Source organism: Chrysemys picta, chromosome 10 (assembly GCF_011386835.1).
Source record: "Chrysemys picta bellii isolate R12L10 chromosome 10, ASM1138683v2, whole genome shotgun sequence".
Taxonomy (NCBI): domain Eukaryota; kingdom Metazoa; phylum Chordata; order Testudines; family Emydidae; genus Chrysemys; species Chrysemys picta.
In genome coordinates this window covers 86,432,972-86,460,591 of record NC_088800.1, presented here as the reverse complement: position 1 = coordinate 86,460,591, position 27,620 = coordinate 86,432,972, and the positions used below count along the sequence as shown (strand labels likewise).

Below are 27,620 nucleotides of genomic sequence, written 5' to 3'. Positions count from 1 at the left end.
TCATGGTGACATTACAGCCCACCCTTACAGTGTGAGCTCTACAGTACAACTCCCGTCCCGGACCTGAGCCAAACCCTACCCCTTATGTAAATCCCTCCCCCTCGCCCCCATAATCTGTGACTTGAACTGCTATTTTAGAGGTAGACGTGGAAGAATTAGATTTTTTTTCTGTAAACGTCAATTTCACACAGACACAACTGAAAAAAATATTTTCAACAGTAATCATAATTTACAGCTAGGCAAAGTAAAAAAAATGCTGCTTGAAAACTTGTAAGAGTTTGATTTAAGAATATTTACTGTATATTTCAACAAGGACAAGTGTAGAGTCCTGCACTTAGGAAGGAAGAATCCCATGCACCGCTACAGGCTAGGAACTGACTGGCTAAGCAGCAGTTCTGGAGAAAAGGACCTGAGGATTACGGTGGATGAGAAGCTGGATATGAGTCAGCAGTGTGCCCTCATTGCCAAGAAGGCCAACGGCATATTGGGCTGCATTAGTAGGAGAATTGCCAGCAGATCAAGGGAAGTGCTTATTCCCCTCTATTTGACACTGGTGAGGCCACACCTGGAGTATTGTGTTCACTTTTGGCCTCCCCTCCTCCCCCCCCACGGAAGGGATGTGGACAAATTGGATAGAGTCCAGCAGAGGGCAATGAAAATTATTAGGGGGCTGGGCACATGACTTACGCGGAGAGGCTGTGGGAACTGAGGTTATTGAGTCTGCAGAAAAGAAGAGTGAGGGGGGATTTGATAGCAGCTTCAACTACCTGAAGGGGGTTCCAAAGAGGATGGAGCTCGGTTGTTCTCAGTGGTGGCAGATGACAGAACAAGAAGCAATGGTATCAAGTTGCAGTGGGGGAGGTCTAAGTTCGATATTAGGAAACGCTATTTCACTAGGAGGGTGGTGAAGCACTGGAATGGGTTACCTAGGGAGATGGTGGAATCTCCATCCTTAGAGGTTTTTAAGGCCCGGCTTGACAAACCCTGGCTGGGATGATTTAGTTGGTGTTGGTCCTACTTTGAGCAGGGGATTGGACTAGATGACCTCCTGAGGTCTCTTCCAACCCTAATATTCTACATGTACTGTAGAATTAAGAAAAGGACACAGAAGGGCAACAAAAATGATTAAGTGTATAAAACAGCTTCTCTAAGAGGACATACTTCCATGAAAAGGCTGGGGCTGTTCAGCTTAGAAGAGAGATGATTAAGGGGAGATATAAGTCTATGAAATCATGAATGGTGTGGAGAAAAAGAATACGGAAGTATCATTTATCTCATAACACAAGGGCCAGGGGTCACCATCTGAAATTAATAGGCCGCGGGTTTAAAACAAACATAAGGCAGCATTTCTTCACACAACACACCATCAGCCTGCAGAACTCATTATCAGGGGATGTTGTGAAGGCCCAAAATATAACTGTGTTAAAAAAAAAGAAAAGAATTAGATAAGTTCATGGAGGATAGGTCCCTCAATGACTAGTAGCAAAGATGGTCAGGGACACAACCTCATGCTATAGGTGTCCCTAAGCCTCTGATACCAGAAGCTGTGACTTGACAACAGGGGATGGATCACTCGGTAAATGCTCTGTTCTGTCATTCCCTCTGAAGCATCTGGCACTAGCCTCTGTCGGAAGACAGGATACTGGTCTAGATGGACCATTGGTCTGTCCTAGTATGGCCGTTCTTATGTTGACACTTTGTGTTTTAAGGGTTATAAAGCTTTAACTTTTTAAATCTCAATATCTACTATCATTAAATAATTATTGTCTGATCCCACCTAATTTCCTGCAACTGTGAAATATTAAATAAATACAAAAGAATGCTTAAACAGATAGTATATGTTGAAATATTAAAAAAAATATAATTCTGCCTATTTATAGGGTGATACATCGCCACACAGTGCATGCAAGAAATCCATCTCTGGGGCAGGAAACCCCCACCAGGAGAGACCTCCTTATTTATATACATAAAGAACATGAGACCTGCCTGAACCCCAGCAGCATCAGACCTATGGAACTTGCGGGGAAGGGATAGCTCAGTGGTTTGAGCACTGGCCAGTTAAACCCAGGGTTGTAAGTTCAGTCCTTGACGGGGGCCACTTAGGGCTCTGGGGCAAAAATCAGTACTTGGTCCTGCTAGTGAAGGCAGGGGGCTGGACTTGATGACCTTTTGGGGTCCCTTCCAGTTCTATGAGATAGGATATCTCCATTACTTGTGTTGCCATATATTTGATGGACCAATCCCAGTTCTGAATGGGAACTGTCTTGTGTCCTGCATCCAGCAAGACAATAAAATTGCCCTGAGATACCTTTGGGACACAACGCAATCATCTCAATATTGCAATAGATAGACTATTGCCACAGTATAAAATATGGTAACTCTGTAATGGAACCACAAGTGCCACCATGACAGTCAACTTGGACAGGGAGAGTGTCTCTTAATAAGTCAGTTCCTTCAGCCACCATGTGAGTAGTTTTGATCTAATTTCTCAACATTATTAGGTTACTTAAGTGACTGGAATTGAACAGAATTTCAAGCCATGTCTCACCAATATCAGAGAGAGAGAGAGACTATCACTTCCCCGAGCAACCTAGGAAGATGCAAAGCAAGTAGCTAGGAGAGTAACAACACACCATTTCCATCAAGTATTTTTTCTGCCCATTATTTTATTTTCTGGGCAGTGGCAGTGTGCTCAGCTCTGTATAAAACGCAGCGGCAGAACACACATTTTGAGGAATCGGTATTAACTTACTAGGTAAACATCAGAAGTAAGACAATAGTCTGCAATCCCTCTAAAAATGAAGACTATAAGAAAAAGGAAGGGGTTAATGTGTTTTCAAAAAAGACTGTTAATTAAAATAGGAGGTAAACATATTGTACTAAAAATGGAAAAGAAGGAAGCTCACCAGCATGGCCACTATCCACTACTCTCTCTGCATTCAAGTCATTCCTGAAGACTTTTCTGCTACAAATGCTACTATGGACATTATTATTTATTTATATTACCGCAGCGCCTAGGAGCCCTTGTCATGGACCAGGACTCCATGGTTCCAGGTGCTGTATAAACACAAAAAGATGGTCCCTGTTCTAAAGAGCTTACAATCTAAGTAAAAAGCAACAGAGGGTCCTGTGGCACCTTTGAGACTAACAGAAGTATTGGGAGCATAAGCTTTCGTGGGTAAGAACCTCACTTCTTCAGATGCAAGGTCTCAAAGGTGCCACAGGACCCTCTGTTGCTTTTTACAGATTCAGACTAACACGGCTACCCCTCTGATACAATCTAAGTATAAAACAAGAATACAGACAGACAGATGGGGGAAATGAGACAATATTGATCAGCCTGATAAGCAGTGGTCTCCCCCCATAAGCAGCCTATCCACTGTCAAGTTTTTTATAGGCATCATGGAAAAGGAGAGTTTTGAATAATGAAGTAGCTTTGTGGATAATCACAGGGAGCTCCTTCCAATAATGAAGTGCAGTGTGGAAGAAAGCACAGAGGTGCTTATTTGAAAATTTAACAAGAGAGTGATGGAGGATGACATTATGGGCCATCCAGAGGCATCTTGATAGTCAATGAGAGATAAGCAGAGTGGGGATAGACCATGAGGGCCTTGAAAGTGAGAACAACCAGCTTATGTTGGATGCAACAAAGAATGGGGAGTCAGCGTACTGACATATGTTTGAAGAGTAATTGGGACTAATATAAAAAAGGTGTTAATTTAACATTACTGAGACATAGTCAAGCACTCCCTTGACCATGCTACTAATGTATTACATAGCTTTCCCCCATCTTTTTGTCAGTCTTTAGATTGTAGTCTCCTTGGAGAAGGACTATATTTTCTTTACTGTTTGGAGAGTACCTAGCACATTGTGGGCATGAACCTCAATAAGTGAAAAGCATACTTAAATAAATAATAATCCAAATAAGTATACAGAGTCATCTGGGGCTTGGATGTGGAAAATAAAGAATGCAAAAAAATAGATGGCCAAATTCATCCAAGTTTAATTGCACTGACTTTAATGGAGTTACCTCAAAAATGAGTTTAGGCAAATGAAACTAGTCAAAGGGATTAAGGGGAATAAAGAGAGGGAGAGAACTGGAAAACAGTAATGCCAAGAGAGGGTTGGGGTTATAGTGGATAGCAAATCAGAAGTTTGCAGTGCAATGCAATTTTTGATTGCATTCTCAAAGGCGTCATGTTATGGCACAACATTTATTTATTTATTTATTGTGTGCAATAACATTGTCCTGCTGTGTTTTTAACCCAGAATATTGAAACAGTGAGAATGTGAAAATGAAACTGACTATTAAAAAACAGGAATGATTTGATTTTCATCATCCAAGCCCAGAAAACATAGGAAGGAAACAAAGAGCATAAATAACAGCAGGAAACTGATTTATTGTGATGTAATATATTTATATTCTATTACTGTAGTGCCTAGAGGCCCATTGTACAAACACATAGGAAGATAGTTTCCCTTTCCCAAATATTATAATCGAGGGCCTTGATCATACAAGGTATTCTGTGCAAGCAGACTCCAAATGGGTAGGAGCCACGTGGATTTCAGAGGCCCATTCACACAGAATATCTCCTAGGTTCAGGGCCCAGGAAGACAAGTCATATATGGATGATGGGGAAGAGCAATACAATCAAATATATATAGTTTTTGTATATCTCTATATAAAATTACAATTAAAAATATTAGAAAGTTTTTGCCAACTAGCCTTTTCTACCCAGCTTTAACTGACTGATTTTCTATAGACATCACAGCAGAAGTGGATTCTGGGGAGATTTTTTTCAATGTTTAAAATTCACTTTTAGCAATCTAAGGTGTTAATACTGACAGCTGAGGAAATGGGGTTGTTTACAAGGTTAATTTTAAGCTAACTGTGTCCCTTGAACACACACTGGGACATTTATTAATATGATTAATTTGTAACTATTTTTCAAACTTGTACATATAATTTATTTTACATGTTTACATCCTTGTGTTTAGTTAGTGTAAAAAATTAGTAAGGTTTCAATATCTGATCAGTAACACCACACAAGGACATAGACACAATATTGCCAATGGCGAATATAATAAATAGTGAGAACAGATAATAGGTTTTTACCCAAAACAGCTAAAGTGAAAAGGGCTTAGTGCTGTGCCGGACAGACTAATAGTGAGGATTTAACATTCCTCTAGTTACATCTCTACAAACCAATATTTTTTTTCCCCTCATATGTTCAGATACATTAGCCTACTATACATGCCGTCCTGCACCACTGCTGGAATACTTTGGTGCATAATAACCCTGTCACCCACAAGGTTGCTTATCAGCAGTTCCTGCATTTAGCTCTGAAGCATTACTTCAAACTAGCCTAGGAGTTTGAACAGTTACTGTTCAAGGAAACAATTATTCTTGTACATGCCTTCAGTGCTATTCAGGAATTTATTTTTTTCCAAACTCTTCTACTGTTAACATGGAAATAAGCAGAGTTTCAACTGTGCTATCATAGGAGATTGTGAGAAAAGAGAATGAAGGCAGCTAGGTGGTTGTTTTGCTGGTGAAGGGAAAAACCTCTTGCAAAACTGTCATGAACATTTACCAGCCCAGCTGCAAAATCTCTTCATTTGGCTTTTAACCTCATCATTGGTACTAATGAAAACATTAAAGCTATTTTTGTGACCTGTCAAAAATCTGACTCACCTGGACTAGCAAGCAAGCTGACTGTCACATATATTTTGACCCCCAATTGTCCTCAGACATCTGCTAGAATACAGCCTGTCTTGCTGGTAGAGTGAACGGGTGCAATATATTGCTGCTAAAGAAACCTTATATTATTAAAGCCAAGCATTTACAACAGCATAGAAAAAAAGGGTCCTTTTCATCCTATTCCTACATGCTAAATAATATAACTTGGATTATTGTGCAGCTGGAAAACACACACACACACACACACACACACACACAGATTGTGTCATGTTTCTCTTACTTAAATAGGCAATGACAACCTTCAAATCAATTTCTTTGTTACTAACAGTAGCTTTGAAGCTTCTAAGTGAAATCTCCTTTGAGATTAATTTTTCCTCATATATAAAAGCTGTTTGGGGTTTATTTATGTGTAAAGCTGGGTAACTGGAGGCCATTCTTTGTTGACATTTCTGTTCCACTTCCTGTTACTGTGCCTCATTCCCCACACTCCCACTTCATCCACTCTTGAAAGGGATAGTATCTGATGTAATAGAACTGCTGCTATGCCTGTCTTCCGTTGTGAAGGTTAACAAATATATTATGCTCTCTAGTTATGTCATGTTGTTAACTGAATCATGGCACTGTCAATAAAAATCATAGTCAAGGTCTGTAGGTTTCTCAATTATTTTAGACTCTGCTCTAATTTTATGCATACACATGCTCCCAGGAATTGGTCTGCTATTCAGCAACTGCTTCCATTCAACCCCTAAATACCAAGGCTCAGTTATACACCTTCAGTGGACCTGTCTATTCCACTAACTAACCCTGTATCACTTCCTCCCCTCCATGTTCTGATCCCAGATCTTCCAATTCCAAAGTCTCATTTCCCTGCAACTCAGAGCCAATTTTGCAGTTTTAAAATACCAGCAAACTGGCTTTGTGACAGCATTGCAAAATTCAAGCTAGGTGACAACCGTCAAGTAGGGAGTCTCTTCAGGGGGAAGTGCAAGGAGGTGAGAATTCACCTGCCAAAAAGTAGTGCCAGCTATTGTGGCAGTAATCCTAGGCACAGTATAGCAACAGGATGCAAGCAGTACCAAGTGGTCATGCACTCTATTTATTTCATCTTGTTTCACATCTTGCCGATGATGTGGACAAAGCCAAAATAGGAGGCTGAGCTTCATACCGGTAGGAGTTCTGCTCTGAATACAGGATTCTATCAATTCGGCTACAATAAGGGAGTGATTGTGGATCACAGATGGCAGGGCAGCACAGGCCCAACACTAGCCCATATCCATGATGGGCCAGATCTTCTACCTCTTTCCTCGCAGAAATATCTGGGTTAGGTGCAGAGGAACTCCATGAGGAATTTTTTCCCAAAGTAATTCTGCTGCTGCTACTCCAACCGAAGTGCTTGTGCAGGCTTAGCAAGAGACAGGCCAGGTATTCTGGGTTTCCTTAATGCTCTTTCTTGTTTTGGGCCCCAAGAAGAATGTAAGAGCAAGGCTGTCCTGTTAGATTCTATCTAGAGTCAATTCTACTCAGTGTTTGCCATCTGTCCTTAGTTTCATAAGAACGGCCATACTGGTCCATCTAGCCCAGTATCCTGTCTTCCAACAGTGACTGGTGCCAGTTGCTTCAGAGGGAATGAACAGAACAGAGCAATTATCGAGTGATCCATCCTCTGTTCTCCAGTCCCAGCTTCTCACAGTCAGAGAGTTAGGGACACTTACAGCATGAGGTTGTGTTCCTGACCATGTTGGCTACTAGCCATCAAGGGACCTATCCTCTGTGAACTTATCTAATTCTTTTTTTGAACCCACTTATAGTTTTGGCCTTTACAACATCCCCTGGCAATGAATTCCACAGGTTAACTGTCTGTTGTGTAAGGAGGATTTCCTTATGTTTGTTTTAAACCTGCTGCCTATTAATTTCATATGGTGACCCCTGGTTCTTGTGTTAGGTGAAGGGGGAAATAACACTTCTCTATTCACTTTCTACATACCATTCATGATTTTATAAACCCCCCCCATCTCATTTTCTTTTAGTCGCCTCTTTTCTAAGCTGAACAGTCACAGTCTTTGTAATCTTTCCTAAGATGGAAGCTGTTCCGTATCCTTGACCATTTTTGGTATGGTTTTCTGTACCTTTTCCAATTCTAATAGATCTTTTTTGAAATAGGGCAACCAGAACTTCATGCATTATTCAAGGTGTGGGCATACCATGGATTTACATAGTGGCATTATGATATTTTCTGTCATATTATCTATCCCTTTTGCAATGGGTTCCTAGTTTGAAATTGCAGAACTGCTAACTGTGCTACATAACCTATCGCTTAAATCAGTCTCTGTACCAGGTGACTGGAGGAGAGCTAATGTGATGCCCATGGGCCCCTAGGACGACTAGGCCTCCTCGGCATTACAGTACTACAAATAGTTACTAATAATGGGGATTTCTATCCCAGGGTGCAAATCCTGCCCAGGAGTTCAGGCCATTGCCCAGTATGGATAATTTAATGTTACACTTTCACCATTAAACAAACATGGCCTTTTGGTCACTGATCCTTCCACACACCTTTTTCCTAGCCCCTGGCTAGCATTGCAATTCAGCTGCCACCCAAACCCATTGAGTGTGACCTGACATCCTGATGGAGACACGGGGTTCCTTCCTTCTGGAACTACCGGTGTAACTTTCTCCTTAATTAGGATGTTCACATCATGCAACCAACCAACAACAAAAAGAAAAGGGAAAGAAAGAAAAAATGCAGAAGATAAAGAAATGTTCTGACTAAAAATAGTTAAAAACAAGCTGGCACCATTTCAATATGTTTCCTACTTCCCCCTCCCCCACCCTTTCCCTTTATCTGCAATTTGCTGTCAAGTCTTCATAGCAAATGAGGGCTTCAGTGTGAAGTTGTAAAGCCGACATGTTAGAAAATACTTTCTGCCTAATGTCTGGGGAAAATAAAGCAAGAGGCTCCTTTTATAAGTCAATGTGAGAAGTGCAGGCCTGGGAATGTGGTGAATTTGCAGTCAATAACCCTTTGCCGCTTGTTACATTCAGCATCATTACATAGAATGAAGAAGCTGTCATGAGCAAAACAGATTGCTTTCAAAATTGCACTTGATTTAAATAATCCAAATTAGCTGATCTGACAGACAGGGGGAAACAGTCTTCTTGTTAACACACAGAGACTGTGTCTTACTCTACAAGAACCCTCCTTTCCCAGATCACTGTAGAGCTTTTATTTACAGTATTTATGTTTGGAGCATTTTAAAATAGTCTCAGCCCTGTGCTAAGGGCTTATCATACAGGGACTGATCAGACAATCTTTACTTACACAAGTAAGTCTTACTCACACAAGCAGTCCCAGTGAAGTCAACTGGACTTCTTGCATAAGCAAGGATTACTTTAGTCTTTGTAGGGTCCCTAACCAGGAAGAGAAAAAGAGTATGACAGATTTTGAAGTTGCGAACAAAAAGGATTTGGCTTCTCCTCCAACAAGAGCTGGAACGCAGCCAAAAAGAGCAAAATCTCATCCTAGGACTCGCGATTAAACAGCCAGTGCCTATTTCACAGGCCGCAATAACAAACAGCCATTAGATCTGTGCTCAGGAAAAGAAAATTCACTGCCTAGCCTCCAGGCTTCACTTGCATTTCCAGCTTTATCACCGTTACCCAGGGTGATCAGAGTCGGGAGAGCAGGCAAGAGGGGCTATTAAATGATCATTTAATCCTATCCTTTAAATCGGCACAAAAATAATCAAAGAGAAAGAATTTCTCTGTGGTTTAAAGCGGGCCCAGCTTGCTTTTCCTGGCCTGCATTTGGGAAAGCTGCCAGCGGCAAAATGGAATTGCTGAGCCTAAATTTCACTCTGCATCCAGCCAATTATCCCTTCCTCACGTCCCCTGGTCTCCTAAGTGGTGCAGTGCAATGGACATTTCCAATCTTTCTTTCTTTACCAGGGTTCCATTACACTGCCAAAGAAATATCACATGGATGGGTTCATTGTTCTTTTCCTTTTTGCAGCTCCCTCCAGTCTGCACTGCCCAGTCTGCAGTGATCAGAGTTATTTGGAATTGCTTTCAAGGCCTGTATTTTTCCATTGACTTCAATAGGCTTTGGCTCAGGTGCTCAGGGTATGTCTACACGGCAATAAAACGCCCACAGCTGGCTGGTGTCAGCTGGCTAGGGCTTGCGGGCTATTCAATTGCAGCACAGGCATTCGGGCTTGGGCTGGAGCCTGGGCTCTGGGACTCTTCCCCCCTTGTGGAGTCTTTACACCAGCACACAACGCTGTGCAGCGCAATGGTAAGGCGTGGCTGCCAGCGAGGTGTCACAAGCCCTTATAGAGGAGATTGGGCCCAACAGAGCACACAACGTTAGTAGCGTAGACAGAGGAGGTCGAGCTAGGATCAGGTGGAGAATGCACATCCAACTTGGCCCAGACGGTCTGCTCCAGTTGTTAGGATTGCTGCCTATGTTTGTTCAGACTCTCTTACACCATTGTCTATTGAAGAAGAATCTCTTTATCTTTAATGACTTATTCCATGGCACCACTGTTCAATAGAGCTAGATTACTTGCAGACTTGGGCCATTTAATTTTGCATTACTGTACAATAATATTACACACTATTTTTACTCTGCCACAAACCGTATTTCTTCTGCACCAGCAATACTATGTGTTGCAGGAGTTCAAAAGGATAGTAGTCTGGGGAGTTCTTGAATGACCGAGAATCAGACGTGGAGCTAGAGGAGGTTTTGTTGACCAGTTACACATACTACAGCAGGTGTTTGGGCACTAATTACCTCCTGTGACTGTCCCAGGCTGGATAGGCATTCTACAGCAAAGTTTCTTTGCCTTGAGGCAGGCAACGTGGTTTAACAATTAAAAACACAAGACCACAGGTCACTACTCCTGGATTTTATTCCTGCCTGTGGCATGGACTTGTTGTAGGACCTTGTGAAAGTTACTTACCTTCCGAGTTTCAGCTTCCAGCAGCTATTAAAGGACACTGCAATAACTCTCAGAGTGTGAGGCTTAATTTATTAATGAGTGTAAAGAGCACTGAATGAGCTGCAGAAGAGAAAAGTATTCTAAAATATAAGTTTCAGAAAATAGAGAGCACTTCCTCAGATACATACTTAAAATAACTCTCACCACTCAGCTATCCAAAAGCGAACGTCAGCCTTAGGAGAATGAGCCTAACGTAGGCTGTGCAAAATCCAAGCTCTCTTTGGTCCCATTGATCTGGTGTGTCTCCCCCCCACCCACACGAATCCAAAGGGACTTTTCCCAGATGCTGAAGGCGGTGGCCAAAATGTGAATCTCAAATACAGCAGCTGGTTTCGGACCTCTAATGAATGGGAGGATTTTGCATTGTAGGGCTTTTGAATTCCTGTGGTACGGATAATTTATTACCCAGTCACAGAATGATAAAACTCTTTAAGGGCAGCATGTAAGAGTATCAAGCCGCTGCTTTAGTATATCCTCACTTGAATGTATTATAGTCCAGGAATAATCTGATATTGTAGGGCTTCCCCAGCATGTAGGAATCAGTCATGAAGCTCTGTGATGGGAGAGGGTGGGCTGTGAGGAATAACTGCAATCACTTATGTTATTTGTAGTAACAATGTACTGTATAGACAAATGCACTCTGGAGCAAAAGGGGGACATTTGTGTGAACAATTACTTATATTTAAGAACTGCCTCTAATGCTCCTTCTTTGAAATGGTTTCCTATACTGGGCATGTACTTATTCAAAACGAGTGGCTCTGTTAAGCTGACCCAGCACCACTGCACTTCCTCCTCCGCCCCCAAAGGCAAGCTATTTGCATGAAGAAACCCAGGGAAATGACCCCCTGCAACCCCCCCTCTTCCAAGCCTTTCCAAACCAGGCGATTTGTTTGTCCCCACCTGCAGCATGCATTATATCATTTGCAAACTATGCCAAATCCTGGCAGTTAGTCTTGGACATCACTAAAAACAGCATCACAAGAACAGGCCAGCAGCATTCCCGTGCACGCCCAGTACGTCAGGGGCTGGCTACTGCCTCACTCTCTATTCTAGACTTTTCACTTTCAAATCCCTCACTGTTGTGCTTGCCAGAGCGGCTCCGCCATGGCAGCAATGATTCGCTCTTGTAAGAAATTAGCTCATCTCCACTTGCCATAAAACAAACCAACCAACAAAGGACAGAGCTAACCAAGGTTTCAGATACGAAACCAAAGAAATGTTGTATACATTTGTTTGTGAAGGAAGCCATCCAACTCCAACAGCATAGCAACAAGAAGTTACATTTATACAGAACATTTCCTCCCAAAGTGCCTTATGATCTTTCTGCTCACAGGAATCACTTTACTTGTGACCACACTCCAGCAGCTGCCTAGCAGAGCACCACTGCACAGCAGGTTAAGACAAGTAGTGAGGGGAATACTGTATTCACTTGAATTACCAAGGAACCTAAGGAGACACGGTGAGGGAGATCATATCCTTTATTGGACCAACATCTGTCGGTGAGAGAAACAAGCTATCGGGTATGTCTACACAGCAACTAGACTAGACAGCAACTCACACTTCAGGGCTGTTTCATTGGTGTGTAGACACTTAGGCTTGGGCTGGCGCACGGGTTCTAGGACCCTGCAAGGTGGGAGGGTCCCAGTGCTTGGGCTTCAGCCTGAGCCTGGAATTCTAGCCAAAAAGCAGTCCTGCAGCCCGAACCCCGGGAGCCAGAGTCAGCTGGCATGGGCCAGCCGTAGGATTTTCTTTGCTGTGTAGACAAACCCACAGAGCGATATTACCTCACCCGCCTTGTCTCTCTAATATCTTGGGACCAACTACACTGCACACCAGGCATTTAAAGGAGGCACAATATGATTTCCTAAGCTGTAATTTGGCCAGGACATGTGGCTTTACACCTCTACTCCAGCAACAAGTGCCAAGGGATCTTTAGCGATCACATTCACAGTGGGGAGGACCTTGGTTTTGCATCTTATCCTGCTGATGTAATAAAACACTTCACCGATTGGCTGAGAGTTAGAGAAATGAAATCTCTGTCTTCCTACAGCTGCATCCCCTGTCCACAATCAGAACAGAACAGAACAACGCTCCCCACACAACGGAAGTGGCCCCAGAAGCAAGCACTTTTCCTCCTTCCTGCTCCCCATGCCCTGAGCCCCAGTTAAGTGAAGGCTAAAGATGGCTTATTACGGAACCCCCAACCTGCTAATGCCTTTGCCGGGCAGTCCCAGTCTGCCCTTTTTGCCTCATTGGCTTGGGAGTTGGGCAGGGACTGGGTGGTTTGGGCTTTGGTCCGAGCTCAGAGCCTTGGTTTATGCACTAGCCTGGGCTCCTGCCATTGGTTTGGCTGCTTGATTTGCAGTAGAGTAATGCAACCTGAACACTTGGCATGCTTGTTTCTACACTCCATAGCACGGGCATATGTAAATCTGATTCCTCTCTGGCCAAGAGAATCCCTGGCACCCAGCGCACTAACAAGCTACATCATGCCACAGGAATTCTGCAAATCCATGCACGTGGTTGTATGTACATTTTAACGATAAACTCCGTTGGGGAGACGTGATAGGTGTGTTTGCATCAGGGTCATCTAAAAGAGAAGAGGGTGGGCATTGGTTAGGACATGGGAATACTTGCCCAACGACCCTGATTTAACCTTCTTCTGCTCATTCCTCAAACTGTTGCCCTTTCTTTTGCAAGGTCAGGAGCCTGTCTTCATGTTCCTGCTGAGCTCCCACAGTCTGTGTCACTCGTGGTCCAGCACTCCCTGATTCTCAGCCAGGTCTTTCAAGACAGGCAGAGAGGATTGGAACCCTTCACGTTTCCCCCCATTACTGTGGTATCATTTCTTCCACCATTGTGCTGCTCTCTCCCGGTTTCAGTGATGCTTGGGTCAGAGGACATGCTGCTGCTGTTGGTGTTCTGCTTCTGATCAGTGCTAGGAGGATGCTTCTTCTGATTTGGGACGGATTGTCGTCCCAAAGCTTTTTAGTTTCACGATCACCCTCCTTTTTTCCTCCCCTCTCATCTCGGATGGTAGTGCTGTACAGGGAGCAGACACTTAGTGACTGTCCTAGCCAGTCACTGGTGCACTGGAACTGCCTCTTTGCAGTCCCCAGCGCTGCCTCATTGCACCTCAGAAGAGGGAGGGCTCTCAACGCAACAAAGCAGACGTCAGTCTCGGAGCAGTTTCAGTAGCAAGGACTTCAGATCTAGGCTACCCAGGGCCACACTGACAATGTGCCAGGAGTCCAAGGGCCCCATCTTATTTGCATATCTATTTACATACTTTTAAAAACACAAACACATGCACCCCCCCCCACATCTGCTGAGACTCAGACCTGCCTCAAGAGAGGAAGAAAAATGGCTCGTTTGGCGCTCACTGGCAATTAAAATCCCCTACAGCTGCTCAGTGTTTGACCTTAGTTCCCACCATGGCGACGGGGAGGAGGCGGACACAGGCAAGCAAAGGGGGAAGATGGGTGCATGAGTCACAGTCTGGTCTCTGCTTTCCTCTTCAAGTGCTTTCTCCGCTGTCCAAGGAAGGGGGATTGGGGTGTCAGCTGTTGGGTTTCTCAGGCAGTCGACAAGCACGGACAAGGTTGCTCCCAAAATGACAAGTGTGAGTTTGAAATGAATTTTCAAAGATAAATAGATGGCAGGAAAGTGAAAAATCTCCCCCCCACCCCTACCCTACACCCTACTCCTTGGTGCACTGAAGTGGGCTGTAGCCCACGAAAGCTTATGCTCAAATAAATGTGTTCGTCTCTAAGGTGCCACAAGTACTCCTGTTCTTTTTGCAGATACAGACTAACACGGCTGTGACTCTGAAACCTGCATCTGATGCAGAATTCATGTTAATGAGATTCTCCTAGTGGGCTGAGCGGCTAACCATGGTATTTCCTTCCACTGGGGAGCTCAGGTAAAACCCAGCTCCACTGAACAAACGGGCTACAGTTGTGGGAGAAGAAAAAAAAGCAAAGAAACAAAGTGTTCTCAGCCTGATTAAATCACATACGTTTCTGACTAGCCATTTTGCCAATAAAACAAAGGCTGCTTTGAAATGGATGCCTGGCCTGGCCGTCTGCCAAGGCGTAACAGAAGACAAAGGAGCAGAATACAAATGCAGAGCTAGGAAGTGGTAAGCAAAGCATGATGCCTCTGCAGAAGGGAATGCACGTTGCCATGGAGACTAAGAAGGCCAAACCAGAGAGAAAAGAAAGCTACACTCAGGTCGGACTCAAACCCAGAAAAGCCAAGAAATGCAGGCCTCGGGCCTGAGCACTGTGCGATCTGCCCCAGAGGTCAGCCACGGTCTCCCACAGTGCTGATGTGCCAGCGGAGATGGGGGACCAAACCTCATCTCCTCTGCTGGCAGTGCAGGATGGCGCCTCAGCCTAGGCGTGGACAGTCCTGGCCTGGCGGGGCTGGAGACAAACACAGTGCTTTGAAAATGTCTGTGTCCATGCTTTTAGCAGAAATATTAAGATAAGTTTCCTAAGAGCACAGAATATGAGGCACCAGAGTGGCTGATTGCTCCCTTTTGTAATGCAAAGGCCTGGGTGAGATAGTGCAGTGCCCAGATACCACAATGAAGCCCAGTAATGATGGCCAAACACTCCATTTGTAGACAGAATCCTTGAGAAAGTAGTGACATCATGTGACATCTGCCAACGTCCTGCATGCTTCAGGACAGGACCAGTCAGGAGACCTCCCTAGGGACACTAAAAGGTGGTGGTGACATGGCAGCGGATACAGGCCATCTTCCAATGCGCCTACTACCTGATCTCATTGCAGCTTTTGACACAGCCAAGCCCATGGTGCTGCTGATGCACGTGCATGAAATGGTGGAAATGCAGCTGGATATAAAACAGTGGCTCAGAGAGGGTGTGGTGGAGGATAACTGCTCCTGTTCTCCAAAAGCCCTCATCTGTGGAGTCCCACTGGTCTATCCTGTCCCCACTCCTCTTCAGTAGCTATAGAAGACCACTCTGGGAGGTGTTTCCAACTACAGGCACTTGCTGCAATTAGCCAATGACACCCACTTGTGCAACTCATTTCTCACAGACACAACCAACACCATCACTAGCATGACACAATGCTTAGAGGACATCACCACCTGAATAGAAAGCAGCTGCTCAAACTAGATCTAAACAAGGCCAAAGATGCTAGCTGGAAGAGGGAATGCTTCCAAGAAGCAGCCCTTCCATACAGGACATCTGCCCCAATTCTCCAAAGTGACGCAAAGCCTAAGAATTGTGCTCCATTGTGACTAAGCCTAGATGACCTGGCAGTGAAAAAAGCCTTCTTCTATCTGCAGATTGCAAGGAAACTTCACGCCCCTAACAACTCCTGGTCCATGCACTCATCACGTCTCGACTCGATTCCTGTAACTCCCTGTATCTAGGGAGGAACGTGGAAAGAATGGAGAAGCTCCTGGTCAAAAAGAATAAGGCAGCCTGGTTTCTCATTAGGAAAACCATTGAGAGCACATCATACCTGGGCTCCAGTCCCTCCACTGGCTCCCAGTCCTAGGCCCTGTCCTGATCTTCAAAACCATCAATGGGTTGGGACCCAGATCTATCAGCAACTGGCTCTCCACTCATGACCTACCAAGACAGCTGTGTGCCTCTGGGATGCTGCAGCTGATATAGACCAGGATGAAGTGTGAGGAAACGAGATATAAAGCATTTTCAGTCGGGGGGAGGGGGAGGTTGGCCAGGGGACAATTTTTCAAGGAGATTAAACTAATCCAGGGCATGCTGCAAGGCTTTCCTGTTTGATAAAGCTTTCCCACTATAACTGTGAGGTATATTATATTATGGTCTCTGGTCACGACTGGGGGTCCATTGTACTAGGCACAGTACACACACACACACACACACACACACGGTCACTGCCCCAAAGGATCTTCCTACACCGTCGTACAAGTAATATAAGAAGGATGCTAGGGAGGCAGACAATCAAATGTATGTAATTAAAAAAAAATCATATGTACATTAGCTATTTATTTTTAGCTGCATATTATATAACTATTAATAAACAATTTCACTCCATGCATCTGATGAAGGGGGTTTTTACCCATGAAAGCTTATGCCCAAATAAATTTGTTAGCCTTTAAGGTTCCACCAGACTCCGCGTTGTTTTTGTGGATACAGACTAACACGGCTACCCCTCTGATATTTGATTATATAAGTATTGGCTATTCCCAGCTGCCCCACAAATGCACTAGTTACACTTTGGCTGGTTACTTGCGGGCATCCTGGCAGATGATGAAGTGGGTAGTATCTTTATGGATTAACAGAGGGAGGACGTTCCAAGAAGGGGTAGTGTGGAAGAAAGCATGCAGATGTTTTCTTTATATCCCCCACAGGCCTTCCCTAGACCAGGTAAAGGAGAAGTTCAGAAGACTCCATGAATTCCTCTAGGGGTCTTTCCTGGCAGATATAATTTAGCTGGAAAGCGTTTAGATACTACAATGACAGATAGACAATTGACATAATCTGAAATTAAAGTAATCTACATGGGCATCGGCAGACTGTTTCCCACAAATTAGACTCCATGGCAAAATTAAAGAATCTCCTGCACGCTCCAGGTTTTGTCAGTGCCAGACTCATTCATTAAGGAAAATGTTACGCTTGTTTAAGTCGATCCGTGAGTTAGTGGAATTTAACAGGGGTCTGTGTGGAGAGGTGGAGACCTACAGTTTAGACAGCTATTGAGATAACAGACTAGTTAAAAGAGATGACAAAGGCAGTGGATCTCACTCTTCAGGGCACAACCTGAAAACCCGAGGCGGTCAGGAAGGAATTAACTTTCCCTTCTTTGGTCAATCCAAAGGGTGAATGTATGTGCGAGGAGCTGCTTTAAAGCCCTAGCTCCAGGCGCCTGCTGGACTGTTCAGGACAACAATTCACACTGAACAGTTTATTCAGCAAATTCAGCCTCTTTCGGCTCTCAAATTATCTGCACAAAGACTTTGTATTTGTGATTAAAATTATTCAGTGAATGGTTTATTCCAACACATCTGAGTCTATGGGCGGCTCATAAATGATGTGCAGTGAGGAAGGACTTTGAGTATTTATTCTCTGCGCTGTGGGACCTAAAATACACAGTACGTGTTTGTGTCCTGCCTGAATGACTCCCAGATCTAGGACTGGGTGGTTTCTCCACTCAGCTGAAGCTTGGGCTGAAGGGTCAACTATATGAGGACAAACACCCAGCTCTACATGTCCTTCATGGCTACTGAAAATACCACCATCTCCCAGCTTTCTGGCAACCTTTCTGAGATCAGCACCTGGACGAAGAGCAATTGGCTGACACCGAATCCAGGTAAGACTGAAACCATGCTAATGGGAAGAGGGACGTGCCTTGAAGATCTCTCCTCCATTAATCATCCCTATGTAGCCAGTGATTTGAGTTTATTGTGTGATGTTATGATTAACCAACACTTATGTCATATAGAATTATTGTATCCTAAACAGAGTAAAGTTGTAGGATTATAGATATAGAAGATTGATCAGTAGTCAGTATGTATTAGGTGTCTAAGGAGGGCTGAAATGCAAGGCCTACAGGCGGAGGCCTGTAAGATTTTAGCTTAGCCAGACTAGCCCATAGGCTTAAAAAATGCTTAACATAAGTAACGTATCAGAGGGGTAGCCGCGCTAGTCTGAATCTGTAAAAAGCAACAGAGGGTCCTGTGGCACCTTTGAGACTAACAGAAGTACTGGGAGCATAAGCTTTTGTGGGTAAGAACCTCACTTCTTCAGATGCAAGAAGTGAGGTTCTTACCCACGAAAGCTTATGCTCCCAGTACTTCTGTTAGTCTCAAAGGTGCCACAGGACCCTCTGTTGCTTTTAACATAAGTAAGTGACCAAAGAATGACCCTGTGCCACAAGATTACAGGAAAAAATGTACCAATGTGTGATATTGCAAAAAAATTAACAGTAACAGTCATTTTTTGCTTACAAAATACTCAGTAGTCACTTTTTTCTAACACATGCCCTAATTGCAGGGTGCACTATGTGCCTAAATGCTAATAAGGTATTGTCAGAATCACATTATAAAAAAAGAGTGCCCACATTAGGAAAATTGAGTTCCCTATGGGAAAACTCTAGTAGAAACCATCCCTCTACCGATGATCAATTGGCCAGGCAGCCATCAGACCTTAAGAATCTCATTAAGGATGTAAGTATGACTATATTTGTAACTTGTGCATAGGTCTTTAATGAATTTCTAGACGCATGGGTCATTAAAACTTTAACTGTAACTTGAATAAAACTTACAAAACAGACCGGATCTTGTACTTGTGAAATGTCTGTGTGGCCACTACCCTTGGCCCTTATGTGCTCCTACAGACTCTAAATCCGAAGCAAGTAGAAGAAGTGACTTTCACTCCGCTGGAGGTTGAACTGTAGCCACCAGAGCTGAACCCACGGTGTTGTAATACAACATTACTAAATTCACTTTCCATACAATAAAAGGCTACACCTTCCATCAAAGGCATCTGCTGTCAAACTGTCCATCAGCCCATCTCTCCCTCCGTAACCCGGGCTACCCAGGACAGCTGTGTGCCAGCTACTGAGGGGAGATTCGTGACTGACAGCACCTGCCTAGAAACCAGACCAGGATAATGGAACTTACCCCTGTAAAGAAATAAGAATGAACACTACCCCTCGGCTGCATTCAAACACCCACCTTTTTTCTCTTCCCCACAACAGCCTCTTCCTTCTCACAGGTTCATTCACTTGAAATAAATAACTGAAGAAAAGCACCCCCGCTCTGCTTCTCTTGTCAGGCCAGGAAGAGAGACAACGCTGTCATTTTTTAAGCGATGGGAGGCACTCAAGTACTACAGTGATGAGGGCCATATAAATAGCTAGAAAGATAGATTAGACAGAACAGGGCAGAGCACATTGTCAGCACACAACAAATAATAAATTAAGAACCAGAATCCCTAGGCAGGCACTTTTCTAATAAACGACATTTTGATCTATAGCTTTAACAGCTTCTCCCAAGCCACCATGCATTGGAATTAGGAAAATGAAACGCAGTAACCTGTCCTGTCAGCCCTTAGAAGGCTCATACAGGTATAAACGTAAATATGCAAATAGCAATTAAAAATTTACTGTGTATACAAGGAAGCCATTCCCCCACTGAAAATAACTTGGCAACTTCACTACTTAAAAAAAATAACCAATTTTCTGTTTTCCACTTTAAACAACTCGCATCTCCTACCGCCAAAACACTTCCCCCTGAGAAAGCCGTTCTGGAGTTAGAAGGGCACAGAAACCACCCGAGCTCGGTGCACCGCATTCTCTCTTTATTTGTATCGCGGAGCTTAAAAAATCAACAACAACAAGCTCACCAGATTGTTTTTTCATGGGTTAAATATAATTAGCGCCTACTGGCTGGCTGAGATCTCAGCCTAGAGTATATTTTCTAGTTGGGTTGAATAAACGTTACTCTTCAAAATGCTCTCAGACCCATCACAGTTTTCCTGGTGGTGGTGATATAATATAATTTGATTGCAACAACAGCCAGGCTGGAAAAGGTTCTATCCCCACCAAATCAATTAGCAAACACCTTCCGCCTGCCAGCTCAATGCGAGCCAAGAGCATGTGATCGGTAGTGTCTGGGACTCATTTATTCTCATGTAGCAATCAAAACTTAATTTATCTTATTTTAATTAAAGCTAAAATATTCAGCAGCCTCCAATTCCTCTCATTGCTTTGCAGGGGGAAAAAGTACCACAGTGGAATGAAGCAACATGATAGAAAGAAAAGCCTTTGAAATAAACATGTGCTGGTTCTGTTGGCTTTTATTTAATATGTAGCCCTTTTCTTAAAAGAAATAATTACGTTTCAAAACCTCCCTTCCTTGTTCAGAGAGCTGCTTCTTTCTACATTAATGCTATTTGCATGCACCATCTCCTCCTATCCCTCAATAATTTAAACCTTCATTTTTTATTCACTCAGTTGTCAGATTCATTTACATATCATATATCTATATTTAAGACAGAGTTCGCGCGCTTTTTGGGGGGAGGGAGGGGGACGGGAAATAGATTCCCCTTCTAATTTAACAGCATCTCAAGGTAAGGACTGGCTGTGTGACGAGAACATTACTTAGATTTGCGCTAGTTACTGCAGGTGCTGAAACTGTCTTTTGTTAGGAGCCAGAAGCGCTGACCTGGACTCCACAACTTCCTGAGGCCGGTCCTCTATTTTCACTTTGTACACAGGAATACAGCTACAAATGCATTTCTTTTCTTTGTGCAGGGCAAAAGAAAACCGCCATTATCGCATCCTCTCACTCACAGTGGGAATGGGAGAACCTGTTTGATGAAGAACTGCCCAAGCTCAAACCAAACCACAGGAAAGAGTTTGGAAACTCTGACTTCATTTTTATCTGCCTGGTTCCAGCCAATGATGGAAACCGAACTGTAACTCTAGGAGAGAGGCCACTGCTTCAGGATTGCAGGGTTGGCCAGAAGCAAAAGGGCCTGAAATTTATGATTCTTACCAAACCCTGTACTTGTGATAACCTCGGGCCAACCAGGCAGACATAAGAGATTCTAATAGTTTGGAACATCTTATGCTGGGATCTCTTGGCTCCTTTAGCAAATACACTTGAAAGGCCTTAAGTGATCCACACACCAAGCTGAAGTGAGTTCAGTTAGGTTCATAAGAGAAGCCCCATGGCCGATTTGCAGGTGGAATCATGTGCAGACAACAAGCACAGGCAGCTAAAGAAGCCAATGTCCATTCTGCAGGATAGCTGATCTCCAACATAAAACAAGGACAGGAGAGACTGACGAGTACAACTCACATGGCTGCAGGCCTCATGCAGGTGGCCTGCAGTCCACGGAGAGCTCTGCATCTGCACAATCTCAGTGGGGGACCAGACTGATGTGTGTGTGTGTGTGTGTGCGGGGGGAGGGAGGGTGTTCTTTGACTGTCCCTGGTATTGTCATTTGCTAAGCATGCAAACACAAATGGCTCAACACTCAGTATCTAAACAGCTGGCATCGTGGCATCTACTATCAAGCAAGAATCTGGCACATAACTGTGCTGGGGGGGCCATGCCAGAGCCCAGGGCATCTGGATTACATCTGACATTTCTGACCAGACTCCCTCTCCAATGGGCAGTCTGCCAACCCCTGGAGGGACTGGCGAGGCCTTTAAGAACAAAGAGGAAAGCGAAAGAGAGATGCAGCGTACCAAGCCCAAGCAGCGAAATACAGAGTGATCCATCACGGCATTAAAGTGTCGCCAAGCAGCGAGTCACATGTCAGGCACACAATTAACTGCGATATCCACTGAGACGGTTAGACATGAGGCCACACCAGGGACATGGCATTCGAGCCAAGCGAAGCTGCTGCTACTGCAGGGAGGGGCAAAAAAGAGGAGAGAATGGTGATCCAGACCGCCGTGTGGGAGGTGAGGAGATAAGGGACCTTCACAACTTCAGCTGCTTGGGAGATTTCATTGACTCTCTGGGATGAAGTCAAGGGTCACTGCCCGGTGCACAAAGAAGCAACAATGGCTACCGGAGTGATTGGATCCCACCCTTGGGGCCATGTGTATGGTCATGTGCATTTGTCAAAGGGGCTGTAGATTTCCTATTCTTCATCCTCTATGGCTCAGGACCATCACACAGACCTTATTGTCCAGCAGTGCCGCAATACAAGCACCCCCTAAATCTTCACCCTGCTCTGAACCTTCAAGATATGCCTGAGCAGCAAGTCAGACCCACCAAGTTTCCCAGGGTTCCCAGCTGAAACCGCCCATTGGCTCAGGTTCCCGGACTGAGGAGTGATACCCAAGGAACACAGCCCAATGCTGGATAACGTGATCGGATAGTCGGTTGGCCAGTGAGGGCCTGGGAGGACACCACTTGTTTATTCCTTTGCTTTTAGATTGTAAGCTCTGTGGGGCAGGGACTATATGTTTGCACAGCAATTAACACTAGGGGCCTGTGAACTGGCTGAGGCCGCTCGGTGCTCCCGCAACAGAAATATGAAATCATCAGAGCAGTAATGAATCCCAAGCCAGGAACATTTCATTTGCTTTGGGGGTTTCCCTTATAAAACTTCTGCAGAGCCCTAGGGCTGAGCTCTCCTCCCTGCCCTATCCTACCCTGTATTATGGGGGACGGGGATTCGCTGTATCTGGGCCCCAATTTCCTTCTGACTGTTTTTCCCTCCTGGCATATTTGCTGAGGTGGAAGAGAGGATCCTCCGTGCTCCCCTTGTTTTGTCCCGCTCTCTGGCCAAGCAGAAATGGGTGTAGCTTCCTCAGGGGACACAGTTACGTTAAAATTCGGCAAGCTCTTACAAACCCGAAACCTTTTGCTAATGGCCCCAGGGCTATTGGTTTTGGTTTGTTTTAAATTTCTATGGAAGGGTTTTGTTTGTTTAGCAAAGAAGCCTCCTCTTGCAGTGTTTGGAGCGCACACGCCTAGCACTGAGCTGGTCAGTGGAGCAACAAAAGTGAAACCAAACAGGCCACTTCTATGGCCCAAGCAGAGAAAAAACGAACACTAAACAAACAGCATAAAGAATGGGAGGTAAAGAAGCTTTCTAAGAACATAAGAATGGCCATATTGGGACAGGCCAATGATCTCTAGCCCATCATCCTGTCTTTGACCGTGGCCAATGCCAGGTGCTCCACGGGGAATGAACAGAACAGGGCAATTAGCGAGTGATCTATGCCTTGTTGTCCAGTGCCAGCTTCTGGCAGTCAGAGGCTTAGGGACACCCAGAGCATGAGGTTGTGTCCCTGCCCATCCTGGCTAATAGCCACGGATGGACCTGTCCTCCATGAACTTATCTCTAATCCTTTTTTGAACCCAGTTGTAGTTTTGGCCTTCACAATATCCCCTGTCGATGAGTTCCACAGGTTCCACGTTGTGAGGGGAAGTTGTTTGTTTTAAACCTGCTGCCTATTACTTTCATTGGGTGACCCCTGGTTCTTGTGTTATGTGACAGAGTAAATAACACTTCATCATTCACTTTCCCCACACCAGTCATGACTTCATAGACCTCTCTCATATCCCTCCCATCATCTCTTTTCCAAGCTGAACTGTTCCAGGCGTTTTAATCTCTCCTCATAGGCAAGCTGTGTCATGCCCCTCATCATTTTGGTTGCTCTTCTCTGTACCTAAAAATCCTCTCTTAGTTTACAGAGTAGCAGCCGTATTAGTCTGTATCCGCAAAAAGAAGAACAGGAGTACTTGTGGCACCTTAGAGACTAACAAATTTATTAGAGCATAAGCTTTCGTGGACTACAGCCCACTTTGTATGCATCCGAAGAAGTGGGCTGTAGTCCACAAAAGCTTATGCTCTAATAAATTTGTTAGTCTCTAAGGTGCCACAAGTACTCCTGTTCTTCTCTTAGTTTAATCATCTTAGGCATCATTTGTAACTCAAGGAAGGACAATGATTTTTAACCAGCCAATGTCCCCTTACACTTGCCCCAAACACTGAGGAGTCAATTATATACCTGTGTAGTATCAGAGCAGCCTGAAGGATGAAAAGGCAAGATTTTTTTTTTTTAATAGTGTTGACACGTGTGGGGGGAAAAGGGACTTTATGGTCCAGCCCAGTGATGAGCCAGCCTAAAGCCACCTTTTGCCTGCATCTCTCTCTGGCCTTGGGCCAAACACAGCTCAGTCTGACCAGGGAATTTGTCCCTGTGCATCTTAAAAAGGGGCCTTAGTATGTCATGTTTACAGAGCTACGTGATGTCTGATCTGTCACACAGCATGGGGAACGCTGCATGTTCCAAGAAGGCAGGCTTAAGAGCCACAGAAAATAAATACTATCAAAAGCAATTTGAGACAGAGGACATGAATCAGAATGGGAATGAATCAAAGACTCAGTCGCTGTGCAAGGGACTCCGATCCCCCTCCCTCGTTTTCAACATTGCTAGAAAAAACAGTGAAGCACTATCAGACAAATGAGCCCTCTGGACCCAATTTTTCAAGTTAATGAGCTCCCATTCCAGAGCTTCGTAGGTACAGAGACTCCCAGCACCTATCCTTTGCCACTGCCTCTAATGAGCAGAGCCACCATCATCTATCTCAATATCTGCACAAAAGATGGGTTCCATCTGCATAGGAGCGGCGATGGAAACCCACTCCTGATTGCACAAGCTTTGCATTGTACCCTCAGCACAAACAGTGTTAGAAAAAGTCCTGCTCCCGTATTCCAGATGCAAGCACAGCAGGGAGAAAGGCCTGGGATTTGGCTCGACAGTGCTAGAAACTCTCAGTCCTGACAGGAAGACACAGAGATTCCGAGATGAAGCAGGCATTGGCAGGGAGAGCAGACTCCAGAATTGCTGGAGTTTTGGGCTTGGATCATGCATTTTGAGATTAAAGGCTAGCACTGTGGCCAACACAGAAGCCTCTCGAAACCGGTCACAACACCACGACACGCTGAGCAACACACACAGGCATCTGTACTCTCTGCTAAACATGCCCTAAGAAACCTGCAGCTTCTACCTGGCATATTTCTCTAAAGTCGGCGCCATTTCAAAAAAAATTAAACCTACGTTTTCTTTTGAGGTGAGACCTGGCAATTTCTTCGGTACATTTTGTTCTTGCCTCTCTCCAAAATTGGGTGGGATTATGTGTCGTTCAGCATCACCATTCAGCTCCGTCTTTGTATTCCCCTGTTACAAAATAACCTCTTGCTTTATGAGGAAATTGCTTTTCTTGCCCCCAGGAACCTCGTTCCAGTCTCCATCAGGAGATTTCAAATGGACTTCAGTGTTTTATTAAAATTCTCCCTCATAATTACCCTTCTCGGGAACACGGGGAGAGTGATGGCTCCGGGTACGGGATCGTGCTGGAACATGCAAGTCACTCTCATATTATTATGCTTAAATTAACAGGGATTTTTTTGTAAATTGAAGACTAATTTTCTCCTGGGAATAGATCATTAAATCACAGAATACTAATGAAAATTTACGGCATCCGGATGGGAACTGGGCGAGTGTTTGGGGGTTTTGCGACAGCAAAATAAAGCTACAATAGAAGGGAAAGAAGCAACAACTTTATATTCAAGAAACACCACAGCAGCCGGAAGTACCAAGCACAGCCTGACAAAACCCACATCCCGAACAGCTCCGGTGATTCTTGGGGTGTTAGAGGAAAGGAACAACAGAGGCCTCCATCAACCGAGAAAAGCAAGTGAGAGCAGAAGTTTGTAGCTCTGTCTAGGAGAAAGTGAGGGGGAAACCTCCATCATTTTGCCATCTTCTATTTGAAATTTGCCTGCCTGTCGTCTCTTTCCACTGCAAGAGCTGTGTTATGATGGCGGCTGGTGCTGCAGGCATAAGCTAGCGCTGATGGGAATGACGTGGGAAGCATGCCAGCCAGGGAGAGAGAGATGGAGCTGGCGGAGGTACTGCAGGAGAGGCTGGCGCTGGGCCAGCGGCTAATTAGAACTCTGCTGCTGCTGACAGTATGTCAGGCAAACCAGGGACAGCCTTGCCCATCACCATCGCTCGCCGTGCCTGCCCTGCTGCTGAGGCTCCACTGACCAGCGTCACCCTGGCAACGGCGCCAGCTCAAGATGCGATGCATCATGTATTTATTAAAGAACCGCAGTTACACTTGACGGACGTTTTTTTCCAGTCGAACTCAATTTCTTTGGAGCAATAAGGTTCAATAGATACAGGAGCATGGAAGCGAGGAACTGCCTTTTTTGGGGGGGGCACTTGGGAGCGTAATGTCTGGGGGGCACCGAATGAGGAAATGCAGATTTCTTTATTGCTTTGATCATGCATAATTTAAATATTCAAACTACTTTGGAATTCATTGAATTATACATGAATTGCCCAGGCAGCATTTTTTTTGTAACTCCTGAAAGGCATTAATTTTTTTCCTCCTCTGCCTTCAAAACCTTGAGTAACCTTAAAAACATTTTTTTTCAAATCCGAATCAGTTGCATCCCAGAATCACCTTGAGAATGGAGTCCATGCCAGCTGATAATGCTGCAGAATTAATGAGGATTTGGTAAGCACGTTCCGCCGCTGGCTTTGAGTCAATGCATCTTTTTGCATTGTTTAGAGTTACTTCAGCATATTTTAAGACTCTTCCATGCCTTATATACCTTATTTCAATGTAGGGAAATAACCACTGCATTAGCAAGCCTGCAGAACAATGGGATGAGAGCATGGGAAACAGGCAGGGAGGGACCTCACGCAAAGGGAAAGAGCCAAATATTAACAACACTGATGCTTTTGTTTAATCAGCCCAGAGTAGAGCAGAGCCCTGGAAGACAGGGACCAGCAGGGTCCGTGAAACTGGCATATTCAAATACCCTACGGTGTCCCCTCCCTGCAGCTCATGCATAATTCCTATTAGCGTTAAAGGAGTGGCACAAACAGAGACTGCACCAGTGTTTGTTGCAGTCTTCTGCACAGACATAGGACTGCCCATTCACTTCAGAGCTAGCCCAGAACCGACTGTCCTAATACATGATCTGCAGCCCTCCTGGCTTAGTTTTAGCGCATCTACAGTCTGATCTGAGGGCTTGTCTACACAGCAAAAATGAAAGCGGTATAAGCAAAAAAACAAACCAAAAAGGCACTCTTCTAAATGCCCACCCCGGGAGCTAGCCAGGTATGATGACAGCAGTGTAATATCCTGGCACAGTTATGCTGGTCATTTCCCATGTAGACGAGTCCTGACAGACCCCAAACTGGGCACTTGGGCTCGGGCTCGGCCCCTCCCTTACTTTGTTTGTAAAGAGACGGAATGGTCTAATGCCCGAGCAGGGGACGAGAGTCCGGGCTGTATTTCCAGCTCTGCGAATGACTCACTGAGAGCCCCTCTCTGCCTAGTTCCCCATCAGACAGGGAGATGGGATCTGCCTTGCCCCACAGCCACTGGGCGTGCAGGGGGTGCGTCA

General features: G+C 44.6%; 1 protein-coding gene across 31 annotated transcripts in view; it reads right to left on the bottom strand.

The window, feature by feature from the left end:
• Positions 1 to 27,620, bottom strand: part of TNRC6A (trinucleotide repeat containing adaptor 6A) — a 174,458-nt gene that overhangs the window by 81,767 nt on the left and 65,071 nt on the right. The window lies entirely within an intron of this gene.